The sequence below is a fragment of the Leucoraja erinacea genome, chromosome 1 (assembly GCF_028641065.1).
Source record: "Leucoraja erinacea ecotype New England chromosome 1, Leri_hhj_1, whole genome shotgun sequence".
NCBI lineage: Eukaryota > Metazoa > Chordata > Chondrichthyes > Rajiformes > Rajidae > Leucoraja > Leucoraja erinaceus.
In genome coordinates this window covers 111,851,013-111,877,815 of record NC_073377.1, presented here as the reverse complement: position 1 = coordinate 111,877,815, position 26,803 = coordinate 111,851,013, and positions in this window count along the sequence as shown.

The window sequence follows — 26,803 nt, the reverse complement described above, 5'->3', positions numbered from 1 at the left end:
ATAATCACCTGAAGTCGGGCGAGCGACCTGTGTCCTCTGTAGCTTGGCCCCGGCGAGTCGTCTCGATTTCCAATTCACGCAACGTCTATTTAAGATTCTTACTCCGTGCCTTGAAACCCCTTTCAAGCCCGCTGCTTCCACACACATCTCCAGTGTCCCCCCCCAGTGGAGTGCCACAAAAGCTGAAGCAGGACTTCAGAGTACCCTTCTAGTTGGGGGTTGCCTGTCCATCTTAAAGTTGAAATGCTTGGCTTCTGTCCCCATTGCCACTCACCAGCTGCCTTGCTCCCTTTTACTTCCAGTGGTTCCAGGAGTCCAGCGAGCTCCCGTCGAACAGCAAATTACTTTACATAAGTAATGCCGTTGTTATCACGCGGCCCGTTAAAGAGGGCTTACTTCATTTTAGCCAGCCAGGATGCCACATAGTTCTTCTCAAACAAGGCCCCTCGCTGGCTTCCTGGACCGACATCAATGCTTTTCTTCCCCCTATGCCCTTGTTTAAAGCACGGGACCGTAGACATACATCTAATTCAGCGCCAGACAGCGGTACCTGGGCTCTGCACACAGGTCGAGTCTACCCCATCGCCACCATGGACGATATGCGTATCGTCCTTCAACAGGCTGTCGTCCTGAGACTGCGCCAAGTCAGAACAGTTTCCCTGCAGTTTCAGTGAGCGCGTAGATCCACAGACTTGGAGGGTGCCCATCCCACTCCCGCGTCCCCCCCCGCCTTCAGTCCACCCCCATCCATCCACTCTTTGAGACAAGCAACAACACACACACAGTTTTAGACGTGTATTGGCGAATTGGCGCGATTCATCATCTAGAAGCACCCTAGAGGGGTAATAGGAGCAGATTATCCTTGCGAATCATGCTCGCAGACCAACTGACGAGCAGGTGGCGCATGAAGCACCCACAGCTCCCGGTCACAATTGCGGCCAAAGCTTCCAATCTCCTCCCTTGTGACCTTCTTGGAACAAACGACACAGTCTAGTTGAGAGAGTTTCAAAGTGTCGCTGTGAAGACGATGCTCCAAATGTGCGGGGTGACCACCAAGCTAAGATACTGGCTGGGCAGATGTAGGCAGTGTTACACTGGCAAGTTGAGGTGATCCAGAGCGTGCCCCTGCAACTTCAGGGCGCTTGGCATGAGGTATGTGGCGTTCTCATGGTACAGGCAAAGACTCAACACGACGAGATCAAATACAGCAAAGGACGAGAAGCATGGTGACTGCGTAAGAGCACATGATGACGGGAGACTTGTGACAGGACACGTGCGTAGGCTTTAGAACGCACCAGCGTGGAAACAGTCCCTTCGACCCCACAGAGGTCACACGATACCGGCCCCGCGATCCCCCCATACAGTGTGTCACTCGCACTATACCGACACGGAGGGACCATTTAACCAGTTTGCCAAAGCAAATGTAACATACGGAGAACCGTGAGGAGAAACGGAAAGACAGTACGCCGGAGATTGAAAACATCCGGACGACGCGATGGAAGATATGCCGAGTCACAGATGGGACACGTACAACACTCCACATAACACGAACAGGAAAACCAGAGTGGGTCCAGGCTCGAACCCAGGTCTCCTGGCGCTGTAAGCAGCGGCAAGACTCTACCACTGACCAACTACGCCGCTGCGCCCATCCTTTCCCTCTCAACCCCATTCCCCTACCTTTTCCCCATAACCCTTGACATCCTTACTAAGCAAGCGTTGTCAATCTCTGCCTTAAAAATACTCAATCACTTGTAGCATTTGGTTTCCTCGAAACCAAAAGCGGTAGCGTTGTTGCCTTATAGCGCCGTAGACCCGGGTTTGATCCTGACACAGGTGCGATCTGTACGGGGTTTGTACGTTCTCCCTGTGATCGCTTGGGTTTTCTCCGGGTGCTTCGGTTTCCTCCCATATTCCAAAGACGTACAGGTTTGTAGGTTAATTGGCTTTGGTAAGTTGTAAAATTGTCTCTGGTATGTAGGATGATGTTTAGTGTATGGGGCGATCACTAGTTGGTGAGGCCTTGGTGGACTGAAGGGGCTGTTTCCGCACTGTATCTCTAAAGCCTAAAGACTTGGCCTGTACAGCCATCTGTGGCAATGAATTCCACAGATTCACCACCTACCAACTAAATAAATTCCTCCTCATTTGCTTTCTAAAGCCAGGATCCAAAGTAGGACTGGCAGGTGAGAGATGAGATCGGTATGAAAGGTGATGAAAGAAAGTTCAGTGTTTAGAATAGGCAGGAGCACGGCAGGTGTACTGACCTCCCCACCATCAAAGCAGGGATCTACAGGAGTCGCTGCTTCAAAACGGCAGCCAACATCATCAGAGACCCACACCACCCTGGCCACACTCTCATTTCATTCCTGCCATCAGGAAGAGCATGAGCGCATCTAACCTCCAGGTTCAGGAACAACTTCTTCCATACAACTATCAGGCTATTAAGCATATAACCTCCAAATAGGCTGAACTACATTAACTTGGGAACATTGTCTTTGGCTTTGAACCATTATTGTTTGTTATGCATCTTACACACACACATTGAGACATGCCAGGCAAGGCAGATGAACTCAGCATGAATAGCTACGTGTTGATAGCTAGGACTGAGAAGTTGTAGCCATTACAGAAACCTGGCAAAGAGAGGGACATAACTGTCAGTATAAGGTTGCTGTCAAGGTACAGGTGCCACATGAAAGGTAGAGGTGGGAGAAAAGCTGCCACATCAAAATTGAAATTCCCATTATCACAATGGCCACCATAATTTTGCCCTCACCATCCACCCCACCCTTCAGCATCAAACCTCGCTCTCAATCTGTGGTTCACTTCATTTCAACAATAAGGTAACAAAATGGTTTCATTCCTTAAACTGATTCTGACTGTAAGGGTGGTAGGTATATGGAACATGCTGCTGGAGGAGGCAATTGAAGCAGGTACAATCACATTGTATAAATCACGTTTGAACAGGTATATGGATAGGATAGGTTTGGTTAGATATCGGCCAAATGCAGACAGGTGGGACATGCATAAATGGGGCAGGTTGGTTGGCATGGGTTTTGGGCTGAGGGCCTGTTTCCTCACTGTGTATCTCTTTGTCTCTCTGTGATCCGCTTAGTACAAAATACGTACCAAAAAAAATTACTCGATATAGTCACCAGTATTTGTAATAAATGACTAATAAGAAAGAATCATTTTGGAAAGCAGATAGAAAGAGCGGAAAGCAAAGAGAGGAAACTAGTTCTGTCATCGGCAAGAAGGAATGAGTTTATATAAATTAACTGCTATCTTTTTTCTTTGCTCAGGTTTACTCCATCTGCCTTTAGACTTTAGATTTCAGTTATAGTACGGAAACACCGAGCATGCCAACCAGCATACACTAGCACGATCCTACACACCTGGGACAAATTACAATTTTTATCGATGCCAATTAACCTGCAAACCTATATGTCTTTGTAGTGTGGGCGAAACCAGGGCACCTGGAGAAAACCCATGCGGTTACAGGGAGAATGTATAAAGTCTGTACAGACAGCATCTGTAGTCAGGATCGAACCCTAGTCTCTGCCGCTGTAAGGCAGCAACTCTACCGCTGCGCCACCATGCTGCCCTGCCAACTTTTTCCCCTTTGCCCACGTTATTGCTCACCTGCCCTACTCTCTTTCTTTGTACCTCAGTGCCGGTATTTATCTTGTTCTAACAATTCTGCTTTTATTGAAGAAACTGGGGAAAATAGAAGCTTTGCTTTTGCTTGGCCCCAAAATAGAGTCTTGTGTTCATGACAATTTTGTTCAGGAAACGAAAACGAAAATGACTGTTCACAATTTTGCTTTGAACTTGCTGAGGCTTTGGTCATGATACCTGTTGCCCCAAACTATCAATGTTCCCTCTTAGAAAATTATCCAAATTTAAATGTGCTTTTTCCAGGTGCCATGGCAATGCCTTGCTCAGTCAGAATCTTTTCTTTAAAATACACTATTTTTAGCGAGGTGTAACATTTCACAAGGAAAAAAGGCTTTGAATGCACTTTGAGCTATACAATGTACAAAGAGAGCTGACCAAGGTTGCCAAGTAACTTTTTCCCTCCACACCCACCAAGCTCTCCACCGCAGCTTTATTAATCCTCCTGTTCATTTGAAATCTTCTGTATGATAAACCACTGTAAAACAACCTTCTGCTAAATGTTTAGATCATTAAGACATCCTTGTCACGTAGAGATCGCCGGCCGCTCCCTGTTAGCGGATAGAGTGTTGCAACATGCAATAATCATGCCGGTTCTCCCTTGTAGTTTACCCACACAGTAGCGGCTCTATACAGATATGGTTTCAGATGTAAGCGCGAGCTATTGAGTTAGGTACAGTATTTGGGGCTTTGTTTCTCCAAAGTTCTTTGAACGTCCTATTCCCCGCTTTTCCCTCGGGATGGTGTCTCTCAGATAACTAGTGGGTGGAGGAGGCGATTCGCTTGGTTCAAACAGACAGACGTATCGCTTTCAGATTATTCACTGTGCCAATCCACCCCCCACCCCTCCCCAGCTCCCCAATTAGAGCAACATGCCTGACCCCATGCCTTCCCACAAAGATAAGGACCAAGATTTCAAGATGAGTCACTGCATCTAATGCTGGGAAAACGTCGAATGAAGACATTGTATTTTAATAAGACACAGAACGCTGGAGGAACTCAGCGGGTCAGGCAGCATCTCTGGAAAAAAGGAATAGGGGATGTTTCAGGTCGAGACCCTTCTTCAGACTAAAATCAGGAGTCTGAAGAAGGGCCTCGACCCAAAACGTCACCTATTCCTTTTCTCCAGAGATGTTGCCTGACCTGCTGAGTTACTCCAGCATTTTGTGTCTATCTTCAGTGTAAAACAGGATCTGCAGTTCCTTCCTACACGTTATATTTTAGTAAGATGGGTGTGATATAACATTGGCCTATTGATTCCCATGCTTCCACTGTGATAAGCCGATTTGTATAACGAAAAGGCTGCAGAAAACGCTGACCGTTTAAAGTGTGGTGGTGGAGCGTATTGTTGTTGCAATTGATGTTTAAACCAAAGATCATAGGCCAAAGATATATAATCTTTGGTTTAAACAGTCTGCCGAGGTGTCTACGTCTGTCTATAAAACACCATGACAGCATGTGAATGAAGACCCTGGAGGGCGGGCGTCAATGCCACAACACATTCCCCACTCCAATAGCCAGAGACAACTTCACCCATGGAAGTTGTGGGAGGGTCTGCCTGGCCACAAGAGGACCCGACGGTGGGCGGCTGAGGATGGGTCAGCGCGAGTGCCAGAAGTCAGTTGAGGACGCGCAGCCGAGTACAAGGAGGGACCCGGAGTGGGGAAGACACCAAGAATGAAGAGGGACCCGGCGTGTCATTGATTCATTCATTAATACCCCTCCATTCCCTACATATCCAGGCCTCTAAAATGCCACCATCATTTCCGCCTCAACCACCACTTCTGACAGCGCTTGCTCGAACTCATCATCATCGGCAGTCACTTGAAACGAGTATGAATGTCCTCTCATGGAGGTCGCCTGTGCGTGACTTTGTTTAATGTGGGGTGACTGGTGCACAGACAGCCACCACATGGTCCTTGACAAATCTGGGTCAGGATCCAGTGGCATGGAATCCAAGACGACCGGGGACCCTTTTCTGCTGCTGCCTTCATCCGACTTCCCAGCCGTTGTGACGCTCCACTAAAGTCAGCCATCATCCTCCGCCTGTTCCACCGTTGAGGTCTTGGTTGGTTTGTTCTTTGTCAGGGACCTGCCCCTGGACCTTACCGCCATGGGTGACCCAAACAGAAGCATAGCTCCTGACGGCATCGCTCACAGGATCTCAGGTCCACACAAGTTTCTCCACCACGACAAAGGTGACAATCCACAGAGAACTCAACACCCGCTACGTGCAAAACTCTCCTTAACTGCCTTTGTTATATATATAAAACATATATATTGCGTGTACTATTTTTACAGGCCTGTTAAGTTGCTGCAAGTAAAAATTGCATTGTTCCACTCTAGGTACATATGACAATTAAACACTCCTTTGATTCCCTTGACTCTTGACATAACTACTATCCACAACCGTTGACACCTTTGACACCACGAAAGAGTCTTTCTTTGTGGTTAAAACAGAGCAGCCTGTGCACAAAATCCAGCTGGCTTTACTATGACAAATATTTAAAGTTTACTTAATCTCCCATGTTAGATATAATAGACACAAAGAACAATAGACTAGAAAAAGTGACTCTGTTTGTCTTGAACGGAGAGCTGTCTCTCGTCTCAATAGACTCCCATGCCAGTGACGAGACTCTCCCAGAGCAAGTAGCTGAATGCACCGACAGAACAACTGCAATTGACCACTAGCATAAGCGAGTGTGAGGAGAACCAGCTGGTGGATGGCCAGGGTGTGGGGTCCGACTCGATATGTCACCTATTCATTTTCTCCATAGATGCTGCCCAGCCCGCTGAGTTACTCCAGTACCTTGTGTCTATCTCGTGGGGGGCTATGTCAGAGAGAGAAGTGGTTGCAGGGAAATGTGGATACAAGGAACTGCAGATGCTGGTTTACAAATATATATATATATATAATACATACCAAGTACTGGAGTAACTCGGCAGGTCAAGCAGCATCTCAAGAGAACATAGAATATATAGAAATTAGGTATATATCGAGCCTGCACCGCCATATATGATATGGCTGATATATCATATCCCGTACCTGCCTTCTCTCCATACCCTCATCCCCTTAGCCACAAGGGATCTAACTCCCTCAGCCAATGAACTGGCCTCAAGCAGCGTGGCAGAGAGTTCCAGAGATTCACCATGTGAGAGGTTTTGATTTTCCCCGTATCTTAAGCTGTGACCCCTTGTCCTGGACTTCTTCAGACCGGGAGCAATCTTCCTGCATCTAGCCTGTCCAACCCCTTAAGAATTTTGTAAGTTTCTATAAGATCCCCTCTCAATCTCCTAAATTCTAGAGAGTATAAACCAAGTCTATCCAGTCTTTCTTCATGGAGAACATGGAGAGGTGACGTTTCGGGTCGGGCCCTTCTTCAGACCGACATCCAGAGATGCTGGCTGAATTACTCCATCACTTTGTGGGATTGAAGAAAAGTCCCATCCCAAAACGTCACCCAGCCATGTTCTCCAGAGATGCTTCTGTATCCATTGAACTGGTATCCACTAAACCTCCTGCACTTTGCGTTTTTTTTAAAAGGCAAATGTTGGACAATGTGTCTGATAGGGTTGCTCTGATTGCCAGCATGGACTTGATGGGCTGAAAGGCCTATCTGCATGCTGTCATGAAATATTGAAAGCGATGGCTCACGTACATATTTTGGCATGTGAGGGATAAAACTGAATAAATGTGGTGGAGAATTACAGACCTAGAACCATGCAAAGCTCAAAAGAAAATATAATTTGTCAAAATGATTAATATTGAAGAAATAAATGGACATGATGATAAATCCCCATGATCATAGAAATGTAGAAAATACAGGATGAGCAGGAGTAGGCCATTCGGCCCTTCGAGCCAGCACCGCCATTCAATATAATCATGGCTGATCATTCAAAATCAGTACACGTTCTTGCTTTTTCCCCATATCCCTTGATTCCGTTCTATGAACTATGAACCGGAATCCTAGGTTGTTTGGACGTAAGAAGCAGGAATCGGCTACCCAAGCCTGCCTGCCATTCAATATGATCATGGCTGATCTGCCATAGGCCTCATCTCCTCTTCTGTACAATCCCCCAGAGTCCTTAATTCTCCAATCTTTTAAAAATGCTTCAACTTGCTCTTTAAATATCTTAATGATCCAGCCTCCGCAACCTTAGGGTGGAGAATTCCAGAGATTCACCACCCTCAGTGAGAGGAAATTCCTATGCACCTTATTTTTAATCTGATAATTGTGTCTCCTTATTCATTTTTCTCCCACTCAGGAAACATGTCAAGGATTCAAGGGTCCTTGCCCTTGCATCTTTGTATCCCTTCATTATCACCTCTTCCCCAGCCAACAATGGGTCTTTATGGGCTCCACCCTTCCTTGGTCATCTGTTGCCTGCCCTGCTTTGTTCTGGCCTTTTCTTACCTCCAGTTCCATCACCTCTACTTTAAGTCTGAAGAAAGGTCCCGACCTGAAATGTCACCCATCCCTTTTCTCCAGAGATGCTGCCTGGCCCACTGAGTTACTCCAGCACTGTGTCTATGTCGGTTCAAGGGTTGGGCATTAGGGAGACAGATGAGTAGAAATGTATTCACAAGAGTCAAGAGAGTTTTATTGTCATACTAGTTCACATGGGAGGGCTGGTCCCCCAACGCAATATTCCACCTCTCCACCAATTTCAATATTGGTGGCCAGTGAGGGGGCTTTCTGGAGCACTAGTACGGGTGTTGTGGGCCGAAGGGGCTGGTTTCCAGAGGGCTAATATGGACATTGTGGGCCAAATGGGTTCTTGGGCTGGCAGCTCAGTCACTCAGGCCTGGTAGGCTGGCAGCTCAGGCACTCAGGCCTGGTGGGCTGGCAGCTCAGTCACTCAGACCTGGTGGGCTTGCAGCTTATTCACTCAGGGCTGGTGGGCTGGCAGTTCACTCATGGCTATTCCTTGAAATTCCATTTCAAGCAGAGTGCAGGCCACCAAATTCAATTTCATACCATTTCAAGCAGAGTGCAGGACACCAAATTCAAATGCAATTTCATACAATATCAAGCAGAGTGCAGGCCACAAAATTCAAATGCAATTTCATACCATTTCAAACAGTGTATAGGCCACCAAATTCAAATACAATTTCATACCAATTCAAGCAGAGTGCAGGCCATCAAATTCAAATGCAATTTCATACAATTTTTGGGCTTTATACTTCTGGCCCCCCGGAAGGGTAATCACCTTCATCATGCTGATTGACAGGCAAGAGGATCAATCAGCTGATCTCAGGATTTTTTAAACATTCATAACTTTTTTTTTTTCAGCGATCGGAAAAAACCTTGGGGCTGCCTCAGCGGAGGAGGACTGTGAGTAAGATGGCCAAAAATCATAGCGATATATGGTAGTGTTTTTTCTAAAATCAATATACAGTGCAGACAGGAAGTTGTCAAGATGAGACTTTTAGTAATATAGATGTTCCAGACAGAAGAATGAAAATCTTACTTATGTATATATATACACTGATTTTATATATATATATATATATATATATATATATATATAGGCGCAAAATGCTGGAGTAACACAGCGTTGGAGGCAGCTTCTCTGGAAAGAAGGAATGGGCGACGATTCAGGTTGAGATTCTTCCTCTCCAAAGATGCTGCCTCACCCGCTGAGTGACTCCAGCATTTTGTGTCTCCCTTCGATTTAAACCAGCATCTGCATTTCTTTCTTACACAGTATATATTTATATATTCAGTAGACCAAGTGCAGACCAGTTGGGTCTGCTCCCAAATGCACCCGTTCCCTACCCGTCACCCCCAATTGCACTTGCCCTGCATGTTGCAATAGCAATTCGCCCTACCCCTCCTATGAGATGAAAGGTTCAGAGTGTTTCTGTGTCACAACATTGGATAAAAGTGTGTTGGAATGATTTTAACAGTAAAAACCTTGTGAAAGTTGGGATTTTTGTAGCTTTAATCGCGAATAACGTAAAATATAGGATGAAATCTTCAGTGTAGCTGGTCGCTGCTAGCCGAGTTGCAGTGGTAGTTTAAAATTCAAAGTATTTCCGTTTTTTTTAACTTGAATCAGTAATAAGTCGAGAAATAAAGCTTAAAATGTTCAGTGAATGTGATTTCTGTCTAGAGGGGGAAAATGTGAATCAGAATATGTAAAAAACTTGTGAAAATTGGCATGTTTAATGCTTTAATCGCGGATAACGTGAAATGTAGGTTGAAATCTTCAGTGAAGCTGATCACTGCTAGCCGAGCCATTGTGATGTCATCAGTGAAAGCTGGTCATTTTAAATTCAAAGTCTTTTGATGTTTTTAAACTTTTAATTTACTTTTAATCAGTAATAAGTCGAGAAATAAAGCATAAAATGGTCAGTGAAGGTGTTCTCGGCCTTGATGGCAAAAATGTCAATCAGAATATATAGAAATGTAATTGTTACCACGTAGTATTTTTGCGAAGATGTAAAGACAACCACATATACACACACATATATACATGTACAAGATCAGACTTTTAATAAGTACTAGACCAAGTGCTTATATATATATATATATATATGTATAATTATGTGCATGTGTACATAAAAACAAGCAAGCAATAATAGTGCAAAAAGACAAAGACTGTACCAATACCCTCTAGTCTGTATACTTCAGAGCTTCTTTGGAGGTTGTAGTGTTTAATAACATGATGGCTGTAGGGAAGAAGTTGTTCCTGAACCTGAATGTTACAGCCTTTAAGCTCTAATATCTTCTTCCCGATGGCAGGAGTGAGATGAGAGTGTGGTCTGGGTGGTGTCGGTCTCTGATGATGCCGGCTGCGTTTCTGAGGCAGCGACTATCCCTTCGATGGTGGGGAAGTCAGAACCCGTGATGGACTGGGCAGCATTCACCACCTTTTGCCGGAGAATGATTTTAAAATCATTGGGATTATTCCCCCAGGGAAGCTCTGAAAGAAAATGTTGCTGAGGTAAAAGGCGGCATGATCTTACTTAATGGCAGGACAGGCATTTGGATTCAAAATGCCTTCTGTTCCTGTATCTTATGTTCTTGTGCCTGCCCATCCTGTGCATGTGTGTGCAAGCCTGCATCGATGAGTGTCCATGCACATCTGTGTGCACATCAGCATGCACGAATGGCATGTTTTTTATTCAATTCATAAGTGCAAACCCTCCCATTGTCTTGAAATGAAATGCAATCTTGCGTTCCAACGAGTTGTAAAACTGCTTGTAAGTTGTGGCCTAATGCTTTCAGGTCAGATGTTTATCAGTGTGACTGCAGTGATGAGACATGATGTTAAAGGCAAAGGCAACTGTTAGCCTGTACGGTAAAGTCAATGAGTCAACACACCTCGAACACCGATTGAATTTATAGCTGACAACTACTAGAACTGATTAACTCCCTGAACTCAGTTATAAAGGAGAATGTTTGCTCAGCTGCCGGCCTATAGATAATAGAAATAAGTAAATATTAGAAAACATTGCTGCTATTTCAGGACAAATTTAAATTTATGAGGCGATGTAGAATAAACCTTGATCTGGCTCCAACATTATCAAGATAAGCAAACTCCGATCAATAGGCTGGGATTTTTATTTATCAATATAAAATGCACAGTGAATATCATTGTAAACGTGCCTCTGAAGGCAGCAGCAGTTCTGCAAACTGCTTATTAGCATTGTGGCGAGGGCAGAGCCAAGCAGTAATCCCATATTCAGTCTGTGAACTGAGATGAGCTAGCTAGTTGCAGCCAGAACAGCAACTGGTTGCAATTGGTCTGCAGATGCAAAACTATCCAGTGTTTCCATTGGATTCTCTCAGGATTTGTACTGTAAACATGTGCCTCAGGTTCAAGAATAGCTTCTTCCCAACAACCACCAGGCTTAGTTTAGTTCAGTTTAGAGATAAAACGTGGAAACAGGCCCTTCGGCCCACCAAGACGGCATTGACTAACAATCACCCATACACTCTAGGAGTCTATCCTACACTCTAGGGACAACTTACCAAAGCCAATTAACCTACAATCCCGCATGTGTTTGGAGTGCGAGAGGAAACTGCAGCACCCGGAGGAAACCCACGTGGTCACAGGGAGAATGTGCAAACTCCGTACAGACAGCACTCATAGTCCGGATCGAACCTGTGTCTCTGGCACTGTAGGGCAGCAGCTACCACTGTGCCATAGTACCACCCAATCACTAGTATTGTGGTTATTACTTTATTGAATTTTCGTTTAGGCCATCAGACTACTCAACACACTTAAGAAAATTCCATGAACAGTACCCAAACAAAGACAAACAAACAGTGAAAATAACTTTGGCTCAATGTCTCCAGTACGAAATTTGCACTTTTTCTATATTGCACCTTTCATTGTTACACCCTTTTTAAAATACCTCAAAGTTTTTGCTACATTTTGGCATACTGTGAATATTTTAATATTTTAAATAATGTATGTCTATTGTCTATTTTTATTGGTATGTTGTCTGTCTGTGTTCTTAATATTACTTGCACATTTGGAGTATGGGGAAACGGAATTTCGATCCTCTGTGTAACTACTGTTGCATAATTGAATTGACAATAAAGTTTACTTTGACTTTGATGATATATTAAGAGAGTCAGGAGTGTTTTATTGTCATATGCCCTGAAACAGAACAATGAAATTCTTCCATGCAGCAGCACAACAGGTTGGATACACAGTAAACATGCATGCGTATTTTGCTTACAGGCCTTTTCTTATTCTGTTGTTGGCACATATAACAATTAAACAGTCTTAAATATTATATGTGCAGGCATGTATATGCATGCCTGTGCATATGTACAAGTTAGTGTGTGTTATATGTGCATAAGTGAGTATTAGCCATAACATCAAAGTGGATTAGTAGACCACTTCTGTTGGGCAAAAGATACAAAAACCTGAAAGCACATACCACCCGGTTCAGGAACGGCTTCTTCTCTGCTGTTTAGAGTTCCGTTTAGCTTAGAGATACAGCATGGAAACAGGCCCTCTGCCCACTGAGTCATGCCAACCATCGATCATCCGTTCACACTAGTCCTATGTTAACCCACTTTCTAATCCCCTCCTTACACACACGGGGGCGATTCACTGGTCATTTAACTTACAAACCCGCATGTCTTTGGGATGATGGAGGAAGCCAGAGAACCCAGAGGAAACACACTCGGTCACAGGGAGAGCGTGCAAACTCCACAGAGAGAGCACCCGTAGTCAGGATCGAACCCGGGTCTCTGGCACTGAGGCAGCAATTCTACAAGCCATGACACTGTATCACTACTGAACGGTCCTCCCTTAAGCCAAGGGTGTGGTTGTGATCTCCCATCATCCTCATTGCAGATCTCACACTATTTTAACCTTCACTTTCTCTGTAGCTATATCGTACAGTGTTATAAAACTATAATACTGCAACACCATCTGGTATTTTTCTCTTTGCTTCTCTTACCTTGTTGTTATGTATGATAGTGCTCATGTACAGTATGATTTAACTAGATAGCATGCAAACAAAGCTTTTCACTGTATCATGGTGCACAAGGCAATAATAAACCAAAACCACTGAGCCCGTAATAATAAACCAATAATAAACCAATTCGCGTCCACTCCCTATACACCGGGGAGAATTTACAAAGAACAAATCCCTCAGTCTGAAGGAGCATCCCAACCCGAAAGGTCACCGGGCTTTTTTCTCCAGTGATGCTCTCTGACCCGTTGAGTTACTCCAGCACTTAGTGTCTTTATGTGCATATGTGAATATGTCTATTGTCTATCGTCTATCTTTGGTATAAACCAGCATCTGCAGATCCTTTCCCCACACACCATCTCTAATGTTCCTGACTCCTCCAAGCGTCAGGATGAAGTGGTGTATATTTGTTTGTTGGGCCTCAAATTTGACTCCATGTTCCAGGAAATCTAATGCTTAGTTTAATTTAGTTTAGAGATACAGCGTGGAATCGGTTTGTTTGGCCCACCGTCCGTGCTGACCAGTGATCGTTAGTTCTATCCTACGCACACAGAGATCATTTACAAAACCCAATTAAGATACAAACCCACACACCTTAGATATGTGGGAGGAAACCGGAGCACCCGGAGAAAGCCAATGCGATCACAGGGACAACAAACTAAACTAAAACAAAATATCTTGCTTACCTGCAGAATTTATTTTTGTCAGATTCTCTAGTTTGTCATTGTAAAGTTCGTGGAATCTTATAAATTACACCCTCCCTCCAACATATAATGAAATTGTGAAAAGTTAATTGAGCATCTGCAGAACTTTATTGTAGAAGAGATCCAAATATTAAAAGGTATTCGGCAAAAGTTCAATACTTAATATAGCTTTATTACCACATGTACAAATGCACAGTGATATTCTATTCTTTTGCATACAGTTAGTAAAGTATTTTAATGAAGCCATATCCAACCACAAACCCCAATTAGCAACGTGTACAGAAATAGTCCACAGTGACCGCGTGCAGGTCGGCAGGTTTTGGCGCCATTTGCAAAGTCTAGTCCATGCGCTCAGTCTCCTGGTGCAGTGCCCACTCCAGGCAAACCCCAGGCTGCTGCAGGGCCTCCAGCGAACTGTCGTCCCTCTTCAGCCTTTGTGCCCTAGGGCCTCCCATGGCCGACCTTGAAGGAGCAGGACAAAAGACACAGGGTCACTTTCCTACCGGCCCTTGCTCCTCACGTCCGACATTGCCGTCTCCCTCCTCTCCAGTTCGCCGGTCTTTGGGAACGAGCAGGGGTTGGACTCAGTGGCTTCCGCCCCTACAGGCAATGACTCACTAGACTTATTGCGTCCGGCCGCACGGCTTGTCGGTTTTGTCCCAAGCAGCCCGCCGGGACCAGTTCAATGGTTCACTGGTACTGTATTGTCATATGTATGAGCTACAGTGTAATTCCTCTTTTGCATATACTATAATTCGTTAAAAAATACCATACCATACATAAGCACAATGATACCAAAGTACAAGAGTATAAGAATAATCGATTATACCGAGACAATACGCAAGAGTGCCATGTTTCCAGCACCATCTTGTATCGTTTACTTTTCAAAGTTGTTTGAAATGTAGAGTCTTAACCTGGGCAGAAAGCCCCATTGTCCTGGCGCCAGCACTGGGTCAGAGTTGCAGGGGTCAGCCTTGCCTGGCAAAGTTGTTGATGTCTTCCACCACTGCTCCGCCGCTTCGTGCCGCGTCCGATCTGCGCGCTCGTACGACCTTTGAGGGGCCTCCAGTGGCGCCTGATCCAATTGATCCCGTCACTCCTGCAGCAGGGCCTCCAGCGACCCACGCCTCTGGCACATTGACCTGGACGTGACAAGTGCCCGTTCATAGGCAAAACAAACAATATATGGTCGAAGAGGAACTGCAGATGCTAGAATTTGGAGTAAAACACATAGTATTAAAGGAACTCTGCATCTAGTAGCATCTCCGGAGTGAATGGACAGGTAATTTTTCAGATTGGGACGCTTCTTCCCACTGGCATGTGATTAAAAGTGCCAATGAGTGTTGCAAAATTAATTCCAAAGGACAAGAAAACTCCTTTGTAGAAACACAAGGAACTACAGATGCTGGTTTAATCAGGCATCTGCAGAAACTTATTGTAGGGGACATCCATATACTAAAAGGTATCTGTCAAATATTCAATGATCAATGGTGCTTTATCATCACATCTACAAGTGTACAGTGTAGGTATGTTGCAAAGCCTACCTGAAGCATCGCTGAAAACCTGTCCCAGCCCATGTGCGCGATTTTGGCACCGTTTAGAGGGGGGCGGTTTTAAAACGCGATTTCCCCTAGGCTGTTCAAATCGAGGATGTTCAGCCTAGTTAATTATTAACGAAAAATCGCTGGAAGATCCCGTCGCTTTAGCTATTATTACTTTTAAGGGCTTTATCTAGTTGTCATAGTAGTTTAAAAATTAACCTCTAAACCCCCGACCGCCAGCAACTGGCCGGATCTTATACAGGGGACAACAGAAGGTAGGCTGTTTATTTTTACATTAAAAAGGGTTTCTTAAGATCCCTTTATACAAAGTTTAATGTTGCCAGTAGCTAATTTTGGGCCCATTATATCCCACAGTATTTTTCTGGGCATTTGGGGCACAGATCCACCGCAATGTGAACGTTCTAAACCAGCGCGTTCACAGGGTCTCACTAGAAAGCTGATTTAAATTGACTTTAATTTTCAGCAATTGAACACTAAATTCCTTCCATTTGGCCTATAAATTAATGTAAATGAGATTTAAAAATCATGTTTTATTGTGAATTATTTGTGAATATTATTTGGACACTTAGGCTATTTAAAAATGTTAATCATTTATTAAGAAATGGATAAATGTTTAGATCTAGTAATTGAAGTTTGAAATTAGCTACAATTGGGTAACTAACTAATTATATGCTTTAATTTCAGGTCATCCAAGTAAGATTGTTTTATATTTGTTTCAGAATGCTTCAATCTATGATCACTGAAAATTTCATTCAGTTCTCTTAATTTTTAAGAAAGTTATGGGCTTTTGACTGTCCACGATCACAGCTTTTTTGTTATGTCCATAGAAAATCAATAGGGAACAAGATGCTAATTTCCGAGTATGAAAATGGCCATAACTTTTTAAATACTTGAGATATGAAAGTGAATTAGGTGTCAAATTAAACTTATTTTTATGCTTTATCTGATGGGATAAATTGCAGACTTGCTTTTAAAAATCTCAAAATTCTGTAACATTGCTACACAGTGACATTTTTTTTGCCTACATTTCAGTAAAGTATACCATACCTATGCACAATCCCCAATTAGCAATGTGTACAGAAATGCAGATGCTAGTTTACCAAAAAAAAAACCAAATTGCTGGAGGAACACAGTAGATCAGGCAGCATCTCTGGTGGACATGGGTAGGCGACGTTTCGGGTCAGGACCCTTTTTCAAAACTCCTTTCAGTTCAGTTCAGTTCAGTTTAGTTTATTGTCATGTGTCCCGAGGTACAGTGAAAAGCTTTTGTTGCGTGTTTTCCAGTCAACAGAAAGTCAATACATGATTACAATCGAGCCATTTACAGTGTATCAATCAATACATGATAAGGGAATAACGTTTAGTGCAAGGTAAAGCCAGCAAAGTCCGATCAAGGATCGTTCAAGGGTCACCAAGAGGTAGAGGGTAGTTCAGCACTAATCGCTGGTTGTACATTCCAGATCTATTCAGATTTCTATGTACATACCAAATAGTATATATGCTGTAAAATATCTTTGTATCTAAAAATAGATAAAACTAATGAAGGGAGGGCAGAGTTTTATTGAAGTGGGTGCCTTGAAAAGAAAACAGATAATAAAGCATCATGTCACGTTATAAAGCTTTCGTTTGCAATGAACTACCAGTCTATTAAAATGTCCCATAAGCAAGGTTAAGCAGGAAGACACAAGCCGATGACTGTTCACCTACTAACTAAATACACTCTCTGTCATTTGTGAGGAGATTATTGCGGTTCTGTGTGTTTCTTCAGCATCGTAGTACGTTTAGGTGTACAGTATAGTCTTTCTACTTTTGTTTTGCAAAGCCATTGCTGTCAACAAGTGTTACAGTGTGTTCAATGCACTGAGTTTACTGTCCTCGAAGGAGATTCATGTTTCACCTTGGTGCTTAGTGATGGGTAAAAAGGGAAGGGGCAGTCATGTGCCATCTTTTTTTACATAACCCCGTTACCATAGGGACAGTCGCTATTAGTAGGTGGTGTCCTTTTCATCACGGCCTAAAGTTCTAATAATTCTAAAGGATAAAACAGAACGCTGTAACCTTATCTGACTTGATCTATCACATGAAGCAATTTCTCAGAAACATGATCAGTATTTGAGACAACAACCTTTTTGGGGGAAAAAAGGCTTTGAAAAATCTATTCATTTTTGCAGACTGATAATTTTATAATAATGAGTCATAAAAACTGAGAAAGAAACAGCATCCGCTCGCTTCAGTCAAGTCCAAATTGTGAAAAGATGACAATGCTCGTTGACAGAAATCTGGTCAATGCAAAGTTGCAACACACCATAAAGCGCATTACTAAAGCCAGGTGTAGCCCTGGTATTAATGGTTTGTGCTTGTCACATCTTTGTGCTGGAGTTGACTTTTGCGTGTAGTTCACCTTTTATGTATGACATTGTCATACTGACATTTCCCATCTGAAGTAGACTGTGAAATATTAATCAAAGGATCTGAAATGGCATCCACTGAGTTAAGAGTATTTAATTGTCATATATGTCAGCAATGGGACAATAAAATTCTCACTTGCAGCAGCTTAACAGGTCCGTAAACGCAATACAAACAGATAAATATATAATAATCAAAAATATATATGAATTGTTTCAATATTTCACAGGAACAGGCAGGGAATGGAAGGACATGGATCATGGATCATACAAACTTACATAGTATACAAACTTAAAGCACAAGGCATTGGGGGTTCAGTATTGATGTGGATAGAGAACTGGCTGGCAAACAGGAAGCAAAGAGTAGGAGTAAACGGGTCCTTTTCACAATGGCAGGCAGTGACTAGTGGGGTACCCCAAGGCTCAATACTGGGACCCCAGCTATTTACAATATATATTAATGATCTGGATGAGGGAATTAAAGGCAATATCTCCAAGTTTGCGGATGACATAGGCTGGGGGGCATAGCTGTGAGGAGGATGCTAAAATGCATACTTGGATATGGGCAAATGTTTTCAGTATAATGTGGATAAATGTGAGGCTATCCATTTTGGTGGCAAAAACAGGAAAGCAGACTATTATCTAAATGGTGGCCGATTGGGAAAGGGGGAGATGCAGCGAGACCTGGGTGTCATGGTACACCAGTCATTGAAGGTAGGCATGCAGGTGCAGCAGGCAGTAAAGAAAGCGAATGGTATGTTAGCTTTCATTGCAAAAGATTTGAGTATAGGAGCAGAGAGGTTCTACTGCAGTTGTACAGGGTCTTGGTGAGACCACACCTGGAGTATTGCGTACAGTTTTGGTCTCCAAATCTGAGGAAGGACATTATTGCCATAGAGGGAGTGCAGAGACGGTTCACCAGACTGCTTCCTGGGATGTCAGGACTGTCTTATGAAGAAAGACTTGGTTTACTTGGTTTATACTCTCTAGAAGTTAGGGGATTGAGAGGGGATCTTATAGAAACTTACCCCTAGATGCATTGTTCCCGATTTTTTCTCAGCTGCCTTCTCCCGCAGAGAGTGGTAGCCCCTGAGGCCACCCATACTAATCAAGAATCTATCTATCTCTGCCTTAGAAAATATCCATTGACGGTCCCCACAACCTTCTGTGGCAATGAATTCCACAGATTCACCACCCTCTGACTAAAGAAATTCTTCCTCATGTGGCCATGGTGTGTCATAGGCCATAGAGTTATACAGCATGGAAACCAGTTCTTCGGCCCAACTCGTCCATGCCGACCAAGATGCCCCATCTGAGCTAGTTCCATTTGCCCGCAATTGGTTCATATCCCTCTATATATTTCCACACCATGGGTGCCTGCCCAAATGTCATTAAAATTTTGTTATTGTACCTGCCTCAACAATTTCCTCAGACAGCTTGTTCCATACATCCACCATGATAATGTTTCCCCTCAGGTTCCACATGTTCCTACTAAATCATTCCTCTCTCCCTTGCAGACAGATGAGATTTGTTTATCTTGACATTAAGTTTGGCACAGACATTATGGGTCGAAAGGCTTGTTTCTGTGCTGTATTTTTCTATGTTCTTTGTTATACTAGACAACCATAATAGTGCAAAAAAAAAGTCTGTAATGTAATTTGGGGCAGCACAGTGGTACTGTGGTGGAGTTACTGCCTTACAATGCCAGAGGTTCGGGTTCGACCCTGACTACATGTGCTGTCTGTACAGAGTTTGTATTTTCTCTCTGTGCGTGTATTCTCCAGGTGCTCAGGTTTCTTCCCACAATCTGCAACGTCTCCAAGTTTGCAGATGGCACAAAGCTGGGGGCAGTGTGAGCTGCAAGGAGGATGCTATGAGGCTGCAAGGTGACTTGGATGGGTTGGGTGAGTGGACAGATGCCTGGCAGGTGCAGTATAATGTGGATAAATGTGAGGTTATCCACTTTGGTGGCAAGAACAAGAAGGCAGATTATTATCTGAATGGTGTCAGATTAGGAAAAGGTGAGGTGATTGTATATCAATCACTGAAAGTAAGCATTCAGTTACAGCAGGCAGTGAAGAAAACAAATGGCATGTTGGCCTTCATAGCAAGAGGATTTGACTTTAGAAGCAAGGAGGTCCTGCTGCAGTTGTACAGGGCCCTGGTGACACTACGCCTGGAGTATTGTGTGCAGTTTTGGTCTCCTCATTTGAGGAAGGACATTCGTGCAGTTGTAAGAGTGCAGCATAGGTTCACCAGGTTAATTCCCGGGATGGTGGGATTGACATGTGATGAAAGAATGGATCGACTGGGCTTATATTCACTGGAATTTAGAATGAGAGGATATTTTATAGAAACATAAAATTCTTAAGGGATTGGACAGATTAGATGCAGAAAAAATGTTCCAGATGTTGGGGGAATCCAGAACCAGGGGCCTCTTTTTAAGAATAAGTGGTAGGCAATTTAGGACTGAGATGAGGAAAAACGTTTTCACCCAGAGAGTTGTGAAACTGTGGAATTCTCTGCTACAGAAGGCAGTAGAGGCCAACTTACTGGGTTTATTTAAGAGAGAGTTAGATATAGCTCTTAGAGCTAATGGAATCAAGAGATATGGGGAGAAAGCAGGAACGGAGTTCTGAATGGCCTACTCCTGCACCTATTTTCTATGTTTCTATGTTTCTATATAGAGGTTTGTAGGTTCATTGGCTTCTGTAAATTGTAAATTATCCCAGTTGTGTAGAGTGTGAGTATATAGGGTATTTGCTGGTCGGCATAACTCTGTGGGCCGAAGGGCCTGTTTCTGTGCTGTATCTCCAAAGTAAAGTAATCAAACACACAGCCCATGCATCAGATGCCATTAATGCTTTGACAAATACTTGCCTATTTTGCCCATATCCCTCTAAACCTTTCCTATTCACATACCTGCCCAAGTATCTTTTAGATGCTCTACCAGGTGTGCCGCTGTGCCAACTGATTTTTTTTTTAATTCTTTAAAAAAAGACAAATAATTACACAAATTTACATTTCCACAGCTGCAAATCTCCAATAATACAGGTTCCATGCTGACCTCTGGTGCTGTCTGAGTGAGCTTAGAGTCATGCCCATCATATGCCATATTGCTCACTGCACTTTCCGACATTATTCCAATTTACCTCTGTTAATGCTACTACAATCTGCGCCTTACCAATTCAAATGTTTCTCAATTGTCATGAAAGTAATTTGCTCCACTACCTCCTCAGGCAATACGTTCCAGACTCCAACCAACCTCTGTGTGGAACTTGGCCACTGAATGCCAGCATCCCATATACCCTCTTCATCACCTTATCCACCTGTCATGCCACATTCAGAGGACTTGTATTTCAAAATACTTATGTTCTTCAATACTCTCCAGGGACCTACCATTTACTATGTATAGTACATCCTGCCATCCATAGTCCACCACCTCACATTTGTCAGGACAGCCATGTTGAGCCAAGATATTTGTCAGGACTTAGTCATGTTGAACCATGGTGTCTTTGCGTGCTTGTCCCAGAGGGGGATCTGCTATCATTCATTACAATCGCTCAGTCTTTTAAGTCTTTATTTCAACACCAGCATTTCTTACTCTAATGAAGAATAAGGGGTAAGTCATTTAGAACGGAGATGAGGAAACACTTTTTCACACAGTGAATTCTCTGCCTCAGAGGGCAGTGGAGACCGGTTTTCTGGATACTTTCAAGAGAGAGCTAGATAGGGCTCTCTTAAAGATACGCTAGATCTATTGTCTATTGTCTATAGATGCTCTTCTTAATCTCCTCTCAGATCTGTTGCCATTTATTCTGAAAAATGGACACCGTGGACACGTTGAGTGCAATCATGTTTCGTCTTAGACAATAGGTGCAGGAGCAGGCCATTCGGCCCTTCGAGCCAGCACCGCATTCACAGTGATCATGGCTGATCATCCCCAATCAGTACCCCATTTCCTGACTTCTCATCATATCCCCTGACTCTGTTATCTTTAAAAGCCCTATCTATCTCTCTCTCTCTTGAAAGCATCCAGATAATTGGCCTCCACTGCCTTCTGAGGCAGAAAATTCTGCAGATTCCCAACTTTCTGTGTGAAAAGGTTTTTCCTCATCTCCGTTCTAAATGGCCTACCCCTTGTCCTTAAACTGTGGCCCCTGGTTCTGGACTCCCCCAACATCAGGAACATTTTTCCTGCCTCTAGCGTGTCCAAACCCTTAATAATCTTACATGTTTCAATAAGATTCCCTCTCATCCTTTTCAGCAACTGGATAGCACGCAACAAAATAAGTGTTTCACTGTACCTCAGTACAAGTGACAATAATAAACTAAGAAATATATATTTTTTTAATTTTAAAAATTTATTTGCCATTGCTCCTTCCAATTTACCAACTAATTACACATCTTTTTAATTTTTTTTTATTGGTTGATTCAGGGCTCAATGCTGTTTTCTTCAATCAATCAATCAATCAACCTTTATTGTCATCTTGCAAGCAACAGTTGTACAGTGCAAAATGAAAAGACGTTTCCCAGGGAATAGCGGAGCATCGCACATGAAATTTAAAACATTTCACACATAATAACACTAAAAACAATCCAGTCCCTGATGGAACAGTATAAATAGTTAAAAGCAGGTAAATCACAACGTTAAAATACAATAAACCAATCATAAAAATGTCCGGGGCAGCTGATTTGAGTGGCCAGTGCCAGTTATTAAAGTGTCCGTGTCAGCCGCAGAATCAAGTGAATCATGCTGCAGTCTGAAACAACTTTTCTTATCTACAACACCACCAATTTCTTTAGTCACGTGGTGTGAATTTGTGGAATTTATTGCCAAATGATTGGGTATTTTTAAAGCGGTGATAGTCAGATTCTTGATTAGTAAGGGTGTCAGGGGTTATGGGGAGAAGGCAAGAGAATGGGGTTGAAAGGGAAAGATAAATCAGTAATGATTGAATGGGAGAGTAGACTCGATGGACCAAATGGCATAAGTCTGATCCAACGACATGAGCTTACGAAGCTGCTGAGTTACTCCAGCACTTTGTGTCTTTTTTTAAAAACAGCATCTGCAGTTCCTGGTGTCTCCGTTATCTGGCTTATGTCTGGAGCCCCCTTTGAATAAAGGAAGTTTTGTATTCGGCAGTCATCCGATATTTCACCCTGTTGCCAAAAAAGATACAAAAATCTAATTTTCTCTCAACCTCTGTGGCAGCCTAGGCACATGTCAAAAGTCAAGGGTCAAGAGTTTTTAATTGTCATGTGTATGACAACTTGCAGCAGTTTAGCATTAGTGCATAAAGAAAATCCTGGAGCACATACAAGGAAGTTCAACAACAGACCACAAATTTGCTGAGTTTTCTCTGCTCATGGAACACAGTCCGCCTCAGTTTCCAGGAACCTACTCACTTTACAGCCGCAAAGGAGAAAGGTTGTCTTTTTTAAAAAAGAATAAAAGGACACTTAAGGGCCTGTCCCACTTAGGCGATTTTTCAGCGGACAAGTTGCCGGCAGTTGTCTGAAAAACCGGGAACTGGAACAGCGATAGTCAGAGTGGATCACATACAAACACGTCGCAAAGCCAAGGTGATACAGACCCACACCGCGATGAACAGGAAGGTTAAGACGGCTCGCACAGTGTACAGTAAGTCCTTTAAAAAAAGAGGGGGGGAGAAGGGGGGGAGAAGGTGGAGGGGGGGGAGAGACACTTTTAAGAAGCCAGACAACTTTTAATAAGCCAGAGATACACAGCTGTGAAGTTCGGCAGACATTTAACATTACCGGTCGGTTATCCTTGGTTCTGAAAACACGTGCTCATGTTTTTTTTCCCACATTGCGCCAATGAAAATGACTGGTCAGCAAAGTCGATTAACTAAAACTACCTACGACTACCTCGACTACCCATAACTAGATGGCGACCCCACTACAACTGCACCTACGACTACAGGATTATTGATTTTTCTCCATAGTGCCAATGAAAATCCCGATGAAGCGGCCTCTGCAAGATGTCGATGACCTGTTAAAAACCCCCTGCGTTTACCTCAAGATTCTAGCACCAGTTTCTTCTATCCCTATGGAGACCCTTGACTAGAAGAGAACAGTGACAAGGGACTCCTACATTACCTATAGGGTGGCACAGTGATAGAGTTGGTGCTTGCCCTTACAGCGCCCGAGACCCATGTTCGATCCTGACTACGGGTACTGTCTGGATGGAGCTTGTACATTCTCCCTGTGACAGCGTGAGTTTTCTCCAGGTGCTCTGATTTCGTCCCACGTTCCAAAAACGTACTGGTTTGTAGGTTAATTGGCTTCAGTAAAGATTGTAAATTGTCCCTAGTGTGTAGATAGTATACAGGGATCACTGATTGGCATGGACTCGGTGGGCCGAAGGACCTGTTTCCACGCTGTATCTCTAAACTATCATTGTTCCAACCTGACCTGAGGCCGGAATGGTGATTATTTAAATTCAGTTGATTAAATCTAAGTTAATTTCTGTCTTACGAGGGTTGTAAATGATATATTTTTAAAAGCACCACTGTAGAATCACTTAAATCTCAGCAACCACATTTGGTCTTTGAGGGCTTTTTCTGTGTCTGATCTCCTCGACAAAAAAGAGAATTCTGAACAATGAACTTCTATCTAAGTTGGCTCTTCCATTGTCCCGCCCAGAGTCTACTGATTAACATGAGATGGAGAAATTCACTTCATTACAAGGAACTTAATAGAGAATCAAAGTTCTGCCAGAGAATGGGCCTATCTCAATGTTAGCCTCCCCTGGGTCTTACTGGAAGATTATAGCCAAAGAGGGCAGTTCGTGCTAAAGTTAATGTAGCAGATAGCTTTACATCGCTGATTAGTTTTCTTCTGACCCACCAGAACTGCCCAGCTGAAGGTACAGGCAAGGTATTGAGCAAAGTCCTACCAATCTGCACTTGAAATGGGTCCTTAGGGGATTGAAAAGGGAAGTATGATCCTTTATTTTTTTTTTTAAGTGCTTTATGAGACCTAAACGTGGTCAAAATCCCAAGAGAACAATTGAGCATTTCCCACCCTTTCATTTGTTTGATGTGTGCACATGTTTTTCTTTTTAACAAAATAAAAGCAGCTTGTCATTCCCATTGAGCCCTTATCTCAAAGGTCAAGGGCAAAGAGCAGATGTACCTAAAGTGAGCTTTTAAGCTATGTTTTCAACTCAATCTTTGCGTGTGGTCTCGCGGTAGGCATGAGTTTAGCTGGTTTGCAAGGCAGCTGACTGACAGTGTGCTCCATACACAAGATAAAGTATAGAAGAATACAGCACCGGCCCTTTGGCCCACAATTTCTGTGCCAAACATGATGCCCATAGTGTCATTAGTGTACAGCGTGGAAATAAGCCCTTCAGCACAACTTGCCCACGCCAACCAACATGCTCCATCTAGACTAGTTCCCACTCCCCTGCGTTTGGCCCATGTCCTTCTAAATCTGTCCTATCCATGTAGCTGTCTAAATGTTTCTTAAACGTTGCGATAGTACCTGCCTGAACTAGCTCCTCTGGCAGCTCATTCCATATACCCACCACTATGTGTAGAAAAGTTACCCCTCAGATTCCTATTAAATCTTTCCTCTGGTTCTCAATACCCTTACTCTAGGTAATAAGCTCTGTGTATTCATCCTATATATTCCTTGCTTGATTTTGTGCACCTCTTATTCCCAGTTAAACTAACCTCATCTGCCTGCTCATGATCCATATCCCTCCATTCCCTGCATATCCATGAGTTTATTCAAACATCTATTAAATGCCACCATCATATCTGCCTCCACCACCTCCCCCTATATACTTTTAAAACTGTGTGTGTGTGTGTGTGTGTGTGTGTGTGTGTGTGTGTGTGTGTGTGTGTGTGTGTGTGTGTGTGTGTGTGTGTGTGTGTGTGTGTGTGTGTGTGTGTGTGTGTGTGTGTGTGTGTGTGTGTGTGTGTGTGTGTGTGTGGTGTGTGTGTGTGTGGGTGTGTGTGTGTGTTTGTGGGTGTATTAGATTATTTTCAGATTAGATTTTTGGCCTTTGATTCATTGGTCCGCCAAAACCACACGCAAAAACTGAGATTTTTTCCATTTTGCTAACTATTTCACTTTTAATCCACTCCTCATTAAATGTTGTCGTTTTTATGTACACATTTTTAATAAAATCCTTCCCCCCCCCACCTACCCCCGGCCCGGCTCTGTCACGCTGGCTCAAGCAAAAGATCAGCTGTTCCCCCGCTTCAGTAAAGATTGCAAAGCTTTTACAAAGATTGTAAAGCTTTTCGTAGCGGGAGAACAGCCGATCCTTGGCTTGAGTAAGCATGACAGAGTCGGCGACTCCACGGCCTGTCGGCCCGCAGGCGCATTGAGGGCGTACGCAGCGTCTCGACGGGCGTACGCAGCGCCTTGACGGCGTACGCAGCGTTTTGACGGCGTACGCCTGGCCTACAGGCTCACTCGGCACCACGCCCCCGCCACTCCACCCCCCTCCCCCCCCCCCCCCCCCCCTCCCCATACTTGGGATCTGAAGCACGTTCGGGGAACAGACCGAACAGGTCTGCATTTGGTCTAGTCTCCTTTAAATGTTGCAGGTCAGGCAGCATCTGTAGAGGGAATGGACAAGTAACCTTTTGAGTCGGAAACTTTCTTCATTCTGAAGAATGGTCCTGACCCAAAACATTACCTGTCTATTTCCTCCCCAGTTGCTGAGTTCCTCCATCACTGTGTTTTCCTCAAGATGCCACCATCTGCAGTTCCTTGTATCACCTTTAAACGTTGTCCCCCTCACCTTAAAGTTACGCCCTCTAGTTCTTGACATTTCCACCTTTGGGCAAAAGCTCTGAATATCTACCTGATCTAAGACTCTCCCAGAGATGCGGGTTCTATCCTGATTTTGGGTGCTGTCTATGTGGAGATTGCACCTTCTCCCTGTGACCGCGTGGGGTTCCTCCAGTTTCCTTCTACATCCCAAAGGGGTGCGGGTTTGTAGGTTAACTGACCTCTGTAAATTGACCACTA